General features: G+C 45.6%; 1 pseudogene; it reads right to left on the bottom strand.

Moving 5' to 3' along the window:
* Nucleotides 1–519: 519 nt before the first annotated feature.
* The window catches only part of LOC149360891 (uncharacterized), a 52,408-nt pseudogene continuing 38,507 nt past the window's right edge, over nucleotides 520–14,420 (bottom strand).

Genomic DNA, 14,420 nt, shown 5'->3' with positions numbered 1-14,420 from the left:
CCAGCGATCCGGAAGCCCACATGTTCGTTCATACCAGCTTATATTTTTCGCTTGTTCAACTTATCACTGATCCTACCCTGCGCTCTGCCACAATGGCAAATATTCTTCATCTCGTCCTAACAAATAACCCTGAGGTTTCTTCCGATTTCTTGCATTTACAAGACCTATTCGATCATGAAATCATCACCGGGTACATCACTCGTCCATTCGGTAGAAAGAAATCATCCACTAAGCGAATTCATTGCTACAACCGCGCTAATTTTGATGGGATTAACTGTACACTGCAATCGTTTTCGGATGGCTTCCTAGCTCACTATTCATCTCGCTCAGTCGAAAAAAAATTGGCAATCGTTTAAAAGACACATTGACTAATCGTGTTGACAAGTTTGTGCCAGTAATTACCATCAGATATCATAGAAATGCACCGTGGTTCAGTTCACTTTAGTTTATTTCCTTAAAGATCCCTATTCAGGGGTATTACATAAGGGGTGGGGCTACAGATATAACATGAGGTTTGGTTTAATCTAACATCAGCTGCGTTAACTCTTGGTGGAATCTTGATGGACAGGTAATGGATGCGACTTGATGGGAAAGGCCGTTCCAGTCGGATGTTGCTCTGGCAAAAAACGAGGCCGAGAATGCAGTGGTACGGGAGCGTGGACGAACAACTTGAAGCGGATGACCAATGAGCTTGGATATGTGCATGCAGCGTACGATGTAGGGTGCTTCGTACAATGAACTGTTGAAGAATTTATGAAAAAGGCAGAGACTAGCAATGCGCCGGCGATGGGAAAGAAGTGACAAGTTAATTTCAGCTTTTAAAGACAATACACTGATGTCGTATGAGTATGCGGAATGAATGAATCTAACAGCACGATTTCGAACTTGTTCAAGGTTAGCCTTCAGATAATTTTGAGGGGGATCCCAGATGGCTGAAGCGTATTCAAGTTTAGGTCTTATCAGTGACTGATATGCTAGTATTTAAGCCTTTTGGTGCATGGCGTATGTGGCGTTTGAGGAAACCTAGATTTTTGTTGACCGATGAAATGATGTTCACAATATGCGCATTCCAGGATTGGTTAGTTGATAGTGTGACGCCTAGGTACTTTAATGTTTGCACAGATTCTATTGGTAGGTTGTCTATTGTGTAAGCAGAACGAAAAGGTCTAAGACTTCGGGTGAATGACATGAGCTTACATTTGTTAGGGTTAAGAGTCATTAACCACTGGTCGCACCATTTTTGTACACTGTTAAGGTCGGTCTGAAGAGCGTTTTTGTCTGAGATGTTAGTTACTGTACGATAAATAACGCAGTCGTCAGCAAATAAGCGGATTGAGGAAGGCACATGCAAGGGTAAATCGTTAATGTATATTAAGAAAAGAAGAGGAACAAGGACGGACCCTTGTGGGGGGCCTGAGGTTACGGGTAGGGGGCTAGACGACTGGCTGTTTATGAGCACGGATTGAGTACGATTAGTAAACTGTTCTAACCATCTTAAGACATGTGGGTGTAAATTTAAGAGGGAAAGTTTTAGCTGCAAGCGTCGGTGGGATACTTTATCGAATGCTTTAGTGTAATCTAAAAATGCAGCGTCAGTCTGGATGTTACAGTCAAGATTTGCATGCAGGTCATGTAGAAAAAGTGCCAACTGTGTTTCACATGAAACTCCTTTCCTAAATCCATGTTGTGAAGAGTGAAAGAAGTTGCTAGTATCTAAGAAGTTCATGATTTGCGAGTATATGACATGTTCCATGATCTTGCACGGCACGCTGGTTAGTGGGATGGGACGATAATTCAAAGGGGAATTTTTATTACCTGATTTGTAGACGGGAACGACCTTTCCCACCTTCCAGTCGTGAGGCAAAATACCTGTAGATAATGGCTGCGAAAGTATGAGGCACAAAAATTTTGCAGAGGTATGTTTGGTATTTTTTAACACTTTGGAGTTGATTTCGTCGATGCCGGCTGATGATGAGAGTTTAATATTTTGAATTTGGGAAGCGACGCCATCAACCGAGAACGTTGTGGCCGGCATGTTATTCGTTATGTTTCTGGGAAGGGTAGACGCGGAAACTAGGCCGGTATCCTTGGTAAATACAGATGAAAATGCGTGATTAAACATGTCTGCACTGTCAGCATCTGTGATTATTTCATCACATTCGTTAGTGAGAATAACTTCGCGGGGCTGTTGGGGGTTTATTATTTTCCAAAATTTTTCTGGGCTGTGGCGTAGGATGTTAGGCAAATCATTTTGGAAAAAAGAGTGCTTTGCGTCGCGGATAGCTGCTAGATAATCTTTTTCGGCTGCGTAGTATTTATTCCATGCTGAAGTGCTCGGTCTAAGTTTGGCTTCGCGGAAAAGTCTTTTTGTCTTATTTTCTATTCGTTTTATGAACCTCGTGAACCATGGTTTGTGGCGATTTTCATGAAAAGTGGTTTTCGGAATGAATTTGTTTGTTAGTTCGTGTACCTTAGTTTTAAATATAGTCCAGTTGTCTTCAGGAGATCTGTTATGAAATGATGCTTCAAAGGATGGAAGGAAGGCAGTTAGTTCATTATTTATGGTCTCATAGTTCCCTTTATCGTACAGGGCGATAGTTTTTTTGTGAGTGACACGTGGTTTTGGAGCAAAGGAAAATGTAGCATGGATTACCTTGTGATCACTGATATCTGGTAGGAAACAAATAGACGTTGGGCTTTCCGGGTGGTTTGTTAGTATCAGGTCTAGAATAGTGGCGGAGTTTTCTGCTACACCTGTCGGCTCCGAAATGAGTTGCGTAAGGTTAGAATTAAGACATACGTCAAGAAAATAATTTGATTCAGTGTTAGCAGCCGTTTGGGTACGCCAATCAATATTTGGAAAGTTAAAGTCACCGAATAGTAGGATATGTGCATTAGGGTGTGATGTAGCAACGTCACACAGAATTTTATTTAATTTCGCGCAGAAATCAGCATTACTTTTTGGAGGGCGGTAGCAGACACCCAGCAACACTGTTTGGGGCGAGGTTCGAATGAGAAGCCAAAGAATTTTGCAGATCTGAGACAAGGTTGATTGGCGTACATGACAACTGCTGTCTTGCTGCTATTAAACCCCCCCACCTCGTGTTTCTTTACGACCTTTGCGATAAATGCCAAAACCGGGAAAGTCTGTCTGTATTTCATGGTCGCTAACATCGTTGGTCAACCAGGTTTCTGTTAGGATGAGCAGTTTACTATCAGATGATGACATGAGGTTGAATACGGTATCGCGTTTCGGAAGAAAGCTACGAATGTTATTAAAGATAACGGAAAATGAAAGCTTGTGCTGGGGCGTAGGATGGGAACAGTTTCTTACCCTGATATCGCGAGATGATAGCTATGAGATTTCTTTGACTGTTTCTGATGATGCATCGTAGTAATAGCGCTTCGGGCCAATGAAAAGGGTTTTGAAAGGAAGGGCGAAAGCTACTTTTTTCTCTTTTGCAAACGCAACAAGGTGTTTGCGAGCAGTTCTCACAGGCCGTGAAAAATCTTCGCCGATACTAATATCGGTACGCCGCCGCGGTGGCTCAGCGGTTATGGTGCTCGGCTGCTGACCCAAAAGACGCGGGTTCGATCCCGGCCGCGGCGGCTAGAATTTCTTTGGAGGAGAAATCCTAGAGGCCCGTGTACTGTGCGATGTCAGTGCACGTTAAAGAACCCCAGGTGGTCGAAATTTCCGGAGCCCTCCACTACGGCGTCTCTCATAGCCTTAGTCGCTTTGGGACGTTAAACCCCATAAAAACCAAAAAAACTAATATCGGTACCCTTCAACTTGCGTCCATTAGCCAAGATGAGCTTTTTAGTCTGGTGGTATGTGAGCTTTACGATGATTGGACGGTCTGTGCTGTCAGAATGGCGGTCGATGCGATGAGACGGTCGATTTCTTTTGTGTCTAAATTTATGTTTAAGAGGGTATTGCATTCATCAATTATTAGTTGTTCCGATTGCGCAGAGGTTTCAGATGGGTTTGTGTCGCGTATGCGTAAAATATCAGGTTGTTTCTTCGGGATCGGTTTTCTAAATCATCAATGCGGGTTTCTAATCTGCATATGAGCTGGTTAGTTTGGAGTGTTTCACCTTTGGCGGTGTCAATTTCTGTTTGCAGAGTCATTAGTTTTTCGTGCTGACTCTCTCCTTGAGCCATCCTTTGGCTCAGATCAAGTATTTTCTTGTCTGTAGCTAGGAGTTGGTGCTCCAGATCTTGTATTTCCGCGATTAGTCTCCTGACCGGCATTTAATTTTATACGAAGCATATTGCTAGAGCTACCACTCACGCCGTCGGCGTGGGACTCCTAAACGTCATACCACGTGACACCGGATGAGAGAGGCGGCCTCCACCTCGCGCCGTCGCCGTGGGACCCTAGCCGTCACGCCACGTGACACCGTGACGTCGTCGTGACGATGCCATCGCACAGACGCCGGAATGTCCTCGAGCGGCATTCCGGCGCATTTCGAACGCGCGTTCACACTCGGTGTTTGTGAAAAGCTCGCTCCACCGGGCAAGCAGACGCGGCTTCCGTGGCAATCCAGGCGCTCACCCAACGCGCGTCTCGGGGTTAGTCGGCGTTCCGCTGTAGCCATGCCGTTGTCTTCCCCCACGACGAAGGCTTTTAGTGGTTGTATTAAAATGACCAAGTATGCAACCAAGGAAAGCCATGTATTACCAAGCCTAGCCACCAATATGCTTCGCATCTGACTAGGCTTAACCTTAGCTAAGCCTCAGCCATAATTTTTGTAGTTCACTTAGTACGGCGGAATTATCGTTAGGGCCGGGGTTGGTTTCAATGTCCCCCGACAACAACAGCAATGAACGAATCACGGATACACATTCAGTTACAATGGCAAGGCACATCTGAGGGCTCGGTAGCTGTATCAAAGCGTAATTGCTAGATTTTTTAGAAAGGAATTCCGTTTTACTAACCTGCATGGCGAAAACCATAGGGTTAGCTGGCAGTGTTGTGGCACAGCCACCGAGCCCACAGAGTGCTGCTGAAGGTCGCTGTCCTTTTATATGTTGCTGATGGATTGCTGTCCCTGTCGCTTGGGCCGCCCAATGTCGATCGAGTTCCCAGGCATCCACTGTTGGTGCTTGCGCACGTGTTGCAGCGGCGATGACAGTCATGATGCCGATGTCCAGTTCGCTTTGTTTCCACTCCGGCGCATGCCTCGATGGCACACACCAGTGCGAAGTCAGCAGAGCGGGCAACATGCAAGTGACTGCGGCGATGAGCACCTGCATGGCGAAAACCATAGGGTTAGCTGGCAGTGTTGTGGCACAGCCACCGAGCCCACAGAGAGCCCACAAATCCCCTTCGTCGTCTTAATAAGAAGGAAAAACGCTTGTACCGCCAAGCAGTCAAAACAGGTCTTCCATCGTCATGGGCAAAGTGCAGGCATTGCGATCATGAATATCAGTCACTGCTTAAAACAACTCGTCATCATTTCTTCAGTCACGACCTGTCCACCATGTTAACCAATAACTCTCATAGATTCTGGCGCGTCATCAATTCGAGTTCCCAGCCCGAAATAGTACTAATCATTCCTGACGATGATCCAGGCACTGACACTGAGTGTGCACAGCTTCTTAACGACGGATTCGTTTCAGTGTCACCGATGAAGACACCACTTCCTCGCCCATGTTACAGACATCTTCCGTCACTTCCATGCCAGATATTATCATTAGTGAATCAGGCATTCTTGCCCTTTTCACTAACCTCAAAATTCCTACTAGCTCTGATCATCTTGTATTTAATAACATAACACTAAAGAATGTCTCTCTAAACCTCTATCAAGTATTTACATCACTTTTTTCACAATCATTATCATCTGGTGCAATTCCTGATGACTGGCGTACAGCGAAAGTAATACCCATTTTCAAATCCGGAGACCACACCATTCCACTTAACTATCGCCCTATCTCATTAACCAGCAATATCTGTAACCTCCTGGAGCACATAATTCATACTGAAATAATTAATGATCTAGAGGGACACGATATCGTTTTCAAATACCAGCATGGTTTTCGCAGGGGTTATTCATGCGACACCCAACCAGCTGGATTTACTAACGACATACGAGGTCTGTTACAAAAGTATCCGACTATTTTTTTTTACGAACACCTGATGGATTTGAAACAAGCGCGCTTACAGCAGCCGACCTTGAACCCTCGTGCGCATGCACGAATTTTTTCCCGCCTGCCGATAGCGTCAGTCGCTGGGAAGCAGCGTTTGAGTGAGGGAGGGCGCAGTGCTCTCGTCGGTTCTTTTGTTGCAAGGAAAATGGCGGAGCGAGAGGAGCAGCGCTACTACCTCAAATTTGGCCAGAAACTTGGCGATAGCCATGTGGAAACCATTCGAAATGTTCAGGCGGCTTTCGGTGAGGATGCTATGAGCAGCACACAGAATAGGCAGTGGTGCAACTGGTTTAAAGACGGCCGCACAACCGTGGAGAGAGAGCCACGCTCCGGTCGGCCATCAACATGTCGAAATGACCAGGTAATTGCCGAAGTGAACGCTGTGGTGATGCGGGACTGTTGTGTGACTATCCGAGAAATTGCGGAAGAGGTGGATATCAGCACTTTTTCTGCACATTCCATTATCACCGAAGATTTGGCCATGGAGAGAGTTGCGGCGAAGTTCGTGCCGAAGCTGCTGACGGTGGAGAAAATGCAGCTTCGTGTTGAAGTCTCACAGGCGATGCTGGATTCCACAAACAGTTACCTTGACTTTACCGACGCCGTAATCACTAGTGACGAGTCTTGGGTGTACGGGTACGACCCGGAAACCAAATCCCAGCCGTCACAGAGGACGCACTCCACGTCGCCAAGAGCAAAGAAGGCCCGCCAAGTGCGCAGCAATGTCAAAGTGATGCTGACTGCTTTTTTGACTCCCTCTGTGTGGCACACCACGAGTACGCACCCCACAGGGTCAAAGAATGACTAAAGAGTACTACAGGAATGTCCTCCATCGCCTACGTGGTGCCGTGCGGCGCAAGAGACCGGAATTGAGGTCAACAAAAAATTGGCGCATCCCTCGCGGCATTGCTCCTGCGCATTCCTCGCATTTGATTCAGACTTTTATGACGAAAAACTTGACTCCTGTAGTTCAACAGGCTCCTTACTCTCCTGATATGTCCCCCTACGACTTCTGGCTGTTTCCTAAAATCAATATGCCATTGAAAGGAGCGCGATTTCAGAAAAGAATGGACATTATGGCTGCAACGACAGCAGAGCTAAATTCCATTCCGAAAAGGGCCTTTTCGGAATACTTCCAACAATGGCAGCACCGCTTGGAGATGTATATGGAGCCCCAAGGAGGCTACTTTGAAGGTTATTAGGTTTTTAACGCTCCAGTTATGCCAGTTTTTTTTCTTCGGGCAAAGGTCGGATACTTTCCTAACAGACCTCGTATTTTCCGCAGTAGGCGCTGGCTTGCAGGTTGACGCAGTACTTATAGACTTTTGTAAAGCTTTTGATCACGTTCCCCATCACAGGCTCTTAACCAAAGCGACAAAATTAAATCTCCATCCAAACGTTATTTCATGGATAAAACAATTCCTCTACAATAGAAAACAATTCACCTCTGTAAACGGCTTTAACTCGTCTTCTGCCCCCGTAACATCTGAAGTCCCCCAGGGAAGTATACTTGGCCCTCTGCTTTTTTTTTAATTTTTATTAATAATCTACCGAAGTTTGTATCGCCTCAAATTAGGTTATTCGCGGATGATTGTGTTGTATATCGAAATATTATTAATGAAACCGACCGCCATTCCCTTCAAACTGATCTTGACTCGGTAACGCCTTCGTGTTCCTTCTGGCTAATGTGTCTAAATGTCTCTAATGTAGCTAATGTCTCTACATTCTTGTATGGGGAACTACCACACTAAGAAACAGGTTAAAACTGTTCAGGCTCCAAAATAAGGCAATCCGTGTTATAACCCGGTCTGCCTACGATCATCCGATTGCAGCCTTTCTCCATAACCTGAATTTGCTAAGCGTTAATGGTATACATAAATACCAGCTTTGTAAATGTTTGGTTCGTGGCAAACTACAGCACAGTAATTAGCCTATTAACTTTGCTGAGTCGGAAATCAAAGAGCAATCGGTTTATAATACGCGAAATCCCTTATACTGGCAAGTACAGCATTGGAGACTGTAGACTGTAGACTGGAGACTGCAGACTGTAGACTGCAGACTGTAGACTGTAGACTGTAGACTGGAGACTGTAGACTGGAGACTGGAGACTGGAGACTGGAGACTGGAGACTGCAGACTCTAGACTGGAGACTGCAGACTGGAGACTGCAGACTGGAGACTGCAGACTGCAGACTGGAGACTGCAGACTGGAGACTGGAGACTGCAGACTGGAGACTGCAGACTGGAGACTGGAGACTGGAAACTGGAGACTGGAGACTGGAGACTGGAGACTGGAGACTGAAGACTGGAGACTGGAGACTGCAGCCTGCAGACTCTAGACTGCAGACTCTAGACTGGAGACTGGAGACTGCAGACTGGAGACTGCAGACTGGAGACTGGAGACTGCAGACTGGAGACCGCAGACTGGAGACCGCAGACTGGAGACTGCAGACTGGAGACTGCAGACTGGAGACTGCAGACTGGAGACCGCAGACTGGAGACCGCAGACTGGAGACCGCAGACTGGAGACTGCAGACTGGAGACTGCAGACTGGAGACTGCAGACTGGAGACCGCAGACTGGAGACCGCAGACTGGAGACCGCAGACTGGAGACCGCAGACTGGAGACTGCAGACTGGAGACTGCAGACTGGAGACTGCAGACTGGAGACTGCAGACTGGAGACTGCAGACTGGAGACCGCAGACTGGAGACCGCAGACTGGAGACCGCAGACTGGAGACCGCAGACTGGAGACCGCAGACTGGAGACTGGAGACTGGAGACTGGAGACTGCTCCGGTCTCCAGTCTCCAGTCTCCAAATTGCCGAATTGCCTGCACCGAATTTGTCTGGACGTTGCCTTTTCTAAATTTTATCTTTATAAAATTGGTGTATCAAGTAGCCCTCTGTGCCCGACATGTGGTGTGCGCGAAGATATTGAACACTTGATTTGCCACTGCCAAATCTTTAATACTCATCACAAGGCACTGTTAGGTGCTTTAGGACGACCCCGTGCACCTGGAGCATGTCCTTGGACCCTGGACTGATGCAACTTCGGCTGAGCGAGGGACAAAAGCTCTCTTAGTTTTTCTAAGGGACACGGTTTTAGTGGACATACTTTGATAATCATTGTGTGTGTGAGAGTGCGTGAGTGTTGAGTATGTTTGACGTCAGTTTTTTTTTCACCCTCTTCTTCCATCCTCACCTGGAGTAGCATGCCATGCCTATAACCAGGCAGACCTCTCCATTATCTATTAAAGTCTATTTCCTCCTCCTCCTCTTTGTTAGCCTCCACGTTTCTGCCCCATAGGGGAGTACCTGTAGGATACAGCTGTTGTAGACTTTTCTCTTCGGGGATATTGGTAAACTGCCGTGCATGATCCGAAAGAACCAGCCACATGCGCTCCACCCCATTCTTATTCTTCTACTTATTTCCCTCTCATGATCCGGATCAGCTGTCAATAGCTGCCCTAAGTAGACATATTCTCTTACTACTTTCTGCATGGCGCCATCAATGATGAACTGCTATTCTCTTGCTAGACTGTTGAATATTACTTTGGTTTTCTGCATGTTAATTTTTAGCCCCACCGTTCTGCTCTGCCTGCCTAATTCATTGATCATGCTTTGCAGTTCTTGTCCTGAGTGGCTTAGCAAGGCAATGTCATCAGCGAATTGCAAATTACTTACGTATTGTCCATTAACTCTTATTCCCAACTGTTCCCATTTCAGGCCCCGGAATACCTCCTGTAAACGGGCAGTGAATAGCATAGGCGAGGTCGTGTCTCCCTGCCGGACACCTTTCCTTATTGGGATTTTATTGCTGTCTTTATGGAGAACTATAGTAGCTGTGCAATCGTTATAAATATCTTCCAATATTTTCACATAACACTCCTCTACACACTGATTCCGCAATGCCTGCATGACTGCTGAGGTTTCTACTGAGTCGAATGCTTTCGCGTAATCAATGAACACTATATATAGGGACTGGTTATATTCTACGCATTTCTCTATCACCTGATTGATAGTTTGAATATGGTCTATTGTTGACTACCCTTTACGAAAGCCTGCTTGACCATTTGGTTGATTGAATTCTGAGGTTGGTGTGACCCTCTTACTGATTACCTTAGTAAATACCTTGAAGGAAACAGACAATAATCTGATCGGTCTTTAATTCTTCAAGTCCTTGACGTCTCCTTTCTTATGAATTAAGATAATGCTAGCGTTTTTCCAAGCTCTATGTATACTCGAGGTCACAAGGCATTGCGTATAGCGAGTGGCTAGTTTTTTTAGCACAATCTCTCTCTCATCCTTCAACAAACCTGCTCTTACCTGATCCTCACCAGCTGCTTTCCCCTTCTGCAATGCTCCTAAGGCTTTCTTTACTTCCTCCTTCGTTACTGGCGGCATGTCCCGTTGCTGTGCTCGACTGCCTCTCTCAGTAACACTCTGATTGCAATCGCTACTGTGTAGATTTGTGTAAAACTCTTCGGCTACTTCACCATAGTGCATATGAATACATCAGTCAACTATAATTAGGGAGTAATTACTCATTGGCATCCACCCGAGCGCAGCCATACGGCTACAAAGGAAAGCTATACAGCTTTCTCAGAAACTTCGTAGTTAAAGAAAAATTCGTCCTGGTCCGGGGTTCGAACCCGGGACCACCGCTTCACCGGAGCAGTCGCCCTACCAATTGAGCTAACCGGAACGGCAAGCTTATAATAGGGCGAGAGCGAATTGATCAATAACGCGACTGCTCCGATGAAGTGGTGGTCCCGGGTTCAAACCCCGGACCAGGACGAATTTTTCTTTAACTGCGATATTTCTTAGAAAGCTCTATAGCTTTCCTTTGTAGCCGTATGGCTGTGCTTGGGTGAATGCCAACGAGTAATTACTCCCTTATTACAAATCTACTCTACCTTGGGGGATTCTCCTAAACATTTGACCAACATCAGTTAACTATGAACAACACTAAAATCAAAGTTACAAAAAAAACATGCGAAGAGTGCAATAATAATGCAGAACAATAAAAAGGGAGTATATATGAACAGCGCACACAGTACTCTAGGCTAAAAAATAATAAAAGAACACTGAAAAACTCAATGAATAAGGCTCTGAATAGAATTTTCAATATTTCATTAATCGTGCTAGGAAAAAATGAATCCTTAAACAGATTCATATAGCGCTGATAAGGCCTAAATTTGTTTGCATTGTCTCGCCTAGAGGAAATGTAATGCATCTCCTTTATGTACACTGCTTTGTCAATACCAGTTTGTTTTGTTCCTCTATATATTGTGAAGGAATTTTAATCTTAGTATTTTCTTTGTGGCGGGAGTGTTTTCCAACCCAATCCTCAGCATATTTTGGATCCTCTAACTGTAAAATTATAATTTCCTGTTGCAAATCATGCTGCTTCTTTCTGGGCATGTTCTATTTTAGCTGTGAGGTTTTTTGTGTACGGATCCCAGGTTACGTATGCGTTCTCTAAAATAGGCCTAATGCTAGTCATACCAGCTTGTGTTCAGTGATGACGTACAATGCTTAAAATTTTGCTAGGAAAATAGAGGAGACGGTAAGCTTCCGCGGTAACTCAAGTCAGTGTGATTGGACAAGTTAAGAGTTTCAGTCAACGTAACTCTGCGGTAACACGTTATGTGGTTTTCAGTGCAATACTATTTAAATAATATGCATTGGGGAACTTCCTTTTTCTTGGTAAACTGCTCATGATAACATTTTCAGGTATTCGAAGTTATCCGCCACCGGTTGCACCAGATAGCTACTTTTTCTAGGTTGCCCTGCAAAGTAGATATATTGGCAAGGCATTTTACTGAATGATACACGACACAATCGTTGGTATAAAGTCTAATGTTACATTTAAGACCTGCTGCTAAATGGTTAATACAAACCAGAAGTATAAGTGGCCTAAGTACACAGTCTTGAGGCACTCCCGATAGCAACGTGCATTGGAGTTGATATGTCACCGTGTTCAGAACAGCTTGCTAGCTCGCCTATGCTGTGAGAGCAGTCCGGTGACAGCGAAGTGAGCTTTGATTTGTGTGGCGCCTTGGCTTCCAGTAGACTACCGTGTTGGCATGCAGCATCAGTTGTGGATACATTTTCCGGCCCTTGTAGCCACGTTGAGACATAATTTGACCATTTGGGCCAACTTTTGCTTTCTGAGCAGTGGCAAGGGACTAGTGGTGTGCACGTTCTGTTGCGCCAAGCATGAGTTCCCGAATACAATGCGCGTGGGGAGGCAAACTGTGAAGTAGCAGAAATGCCCACCTGACATTAGAACGTCTGCAGGATCGCAGAAAGGTGTCCTCACTTCAGTGACTGCATGTGGTTGCAGTCACTCTCGAAGTCGCTCTGTAGAAGTTGTGGGGTTGGAGTGGCTCTCATCAAAAAGTGATGGCATGGCATATAGGGAACACGCTGGTGGACTAGCCGTCCAGAATACTTCCACTGAAGCATTTCTTGACCCAGTGGCACTGGAGTTTCAAAACGAGCTTGATGTGGCCCTGGAACAAGCGATACACTCCAGTGGGGCAGCTTTGCCACTCAAAGGCACTCGCTGGCCGGGCAGCTTTTAGAGGCTAAGTAAGTCCACATGATGACAGTAGTGGAAGAAAAAGACAAGCTCTGCGCTGAGCGTCACGTTGCTTACTGACAGCTGGATCAATATGTGCATGATGAGCATCTTGAATTGTGTTGTGACCACACCAGACCCAATCTTGCAAGATAGCGTTCCTTGATAGCGTGCCTTGCCTCTGCAGTGTAATCCTTGATATTTTTCTGTGTTTTGTTTCGTTTTTCGCTCGTTTTCACCTTATTTATTTCCTGAGTTTTTCATTAAACCTTCAGTTGTTAGTCAGCACCCGTGTTGTCTTCTCTTTCTTTGGTCCTTTGTCTGTTTAGCGCTGGTCTTCAAGATGAACTACTTCTGACTCGCCCAATAGAGGGTGCTGTTAAATTATACTTCTACAGGGCCTTGTGTACAGGAAAGTATACAGCAGGTGAGATGCCGAAAGTAATAGAAAAGCTTGGCAAGGAGCAAGTTGTTGCCTTGCTTGCAAGCAATGCTAGCAACATAAAGGCTGTGTGGGCGATCGTAAAGCAGCAGTATGGCAGTGTCACTACGGTGGGTTGGAGTGCCCATGCAGTAAACTTGTTCTTTTCAGATGTTGTTAAGGCGAGAACTTTAATAAGTTGTTAAGAAAGTGAAATGTGTGCTTAAGTTCGCCAAGCACTCTCACGTGGTCTGGTCTCTGGTCACTTTGCAAAGAAACGGGAAGGGTGCTGCGATGGAAACCAGACTACCTCAAACTGCCTGCTGAAGCGCTCTGGGCAGACATCAATATGTCACTCGCGAAAGCCTTTTAAAGTACAAAGAAGCTTTGCAAAAAACTGATCACCAGTGAAGTACGAGAAAGCAAAGAAATCAAAACAACAATAGTAGGTGGCCATTTCTGTAGGGATTTGCAGAGCACTTTTGGCATGCTGAACCCGACTGCCCATGCAATCTCTGAAACCGAGTCTCAAAGATCTCGCTTATTAGCCATTCACAAGATCTTGTCCGAAGTGTGTACAGAAGTAGAGAAGGTCCTCCCTAATCCTACTCTGACGCCAAATGAGAAATGTGCGCCTTTGATTATAACACACAAGCTGTGGATGGCCTCGACCTGAGCGGCGGAAACCAAATTGGATGGGGGAAACGCCTCTATCTTATCCAAAGAAAGCAGCCTGACAATGTGCCTTGTGCTGGAACACCTAATTATCCAGACCACGCAAGAAACTTTAAACAAGAACAAAGGCCCCATGATGAGCATCTACGTCTGATAATTGCGTCATATTCTTCGCATATAAGTTTGCTTGCACTCCCGTCATGGTCGCTGTGAACTATAAACCGGTACGCGTTTTGAAACGTCTTTTATCATGTTTATTGGGGTTAAACACCCCATAGCGGCTCAGGCTGTGAGCGCGATAAGGGACGCCATATATAGTGGAGGGCTGCGGTTAATTTAGATCACCTGGGGTTCCTTAACGTGCACTAACATTGCACAGTACATGGGCCTCTGGCATTTATCCTCCATCGAAATGTGACCGCCACGGCCGGGATCGAACCCACGTATTTTGGATCAGCAGCTGAGCACCATATCCACTGAGCCACCGCTGTGTCTAAAACATCTTTTCCTTTTTAGTCATGGTCAGTGTCTGCTTTTTAGTTTCATTTGGCTGAACTTGTGGGCGTAAAAGCAAATAAATGGCAG

This window comes from Amblyomma mixtum, chromosome 2 (assembly GCF_055824585.1).
Source record: "Amblyomma mixtum isolate Tamu chromosome 2, ASM5582458v1, whole genome shotgun sequence".
NCBI classification, from domain to species: domain Eukaryota; kingdom Metazoa; phylum Arthropoda; class Arachnida; order Ixodida; family Ixodidae; genus Amblyomma; species Amblyomma mixtum.
The sequence above is the reverse complement of the archived record's forward strand: the minus strand, read 5'-3'. Positions and strand labels throughout refer to the sequence as shown.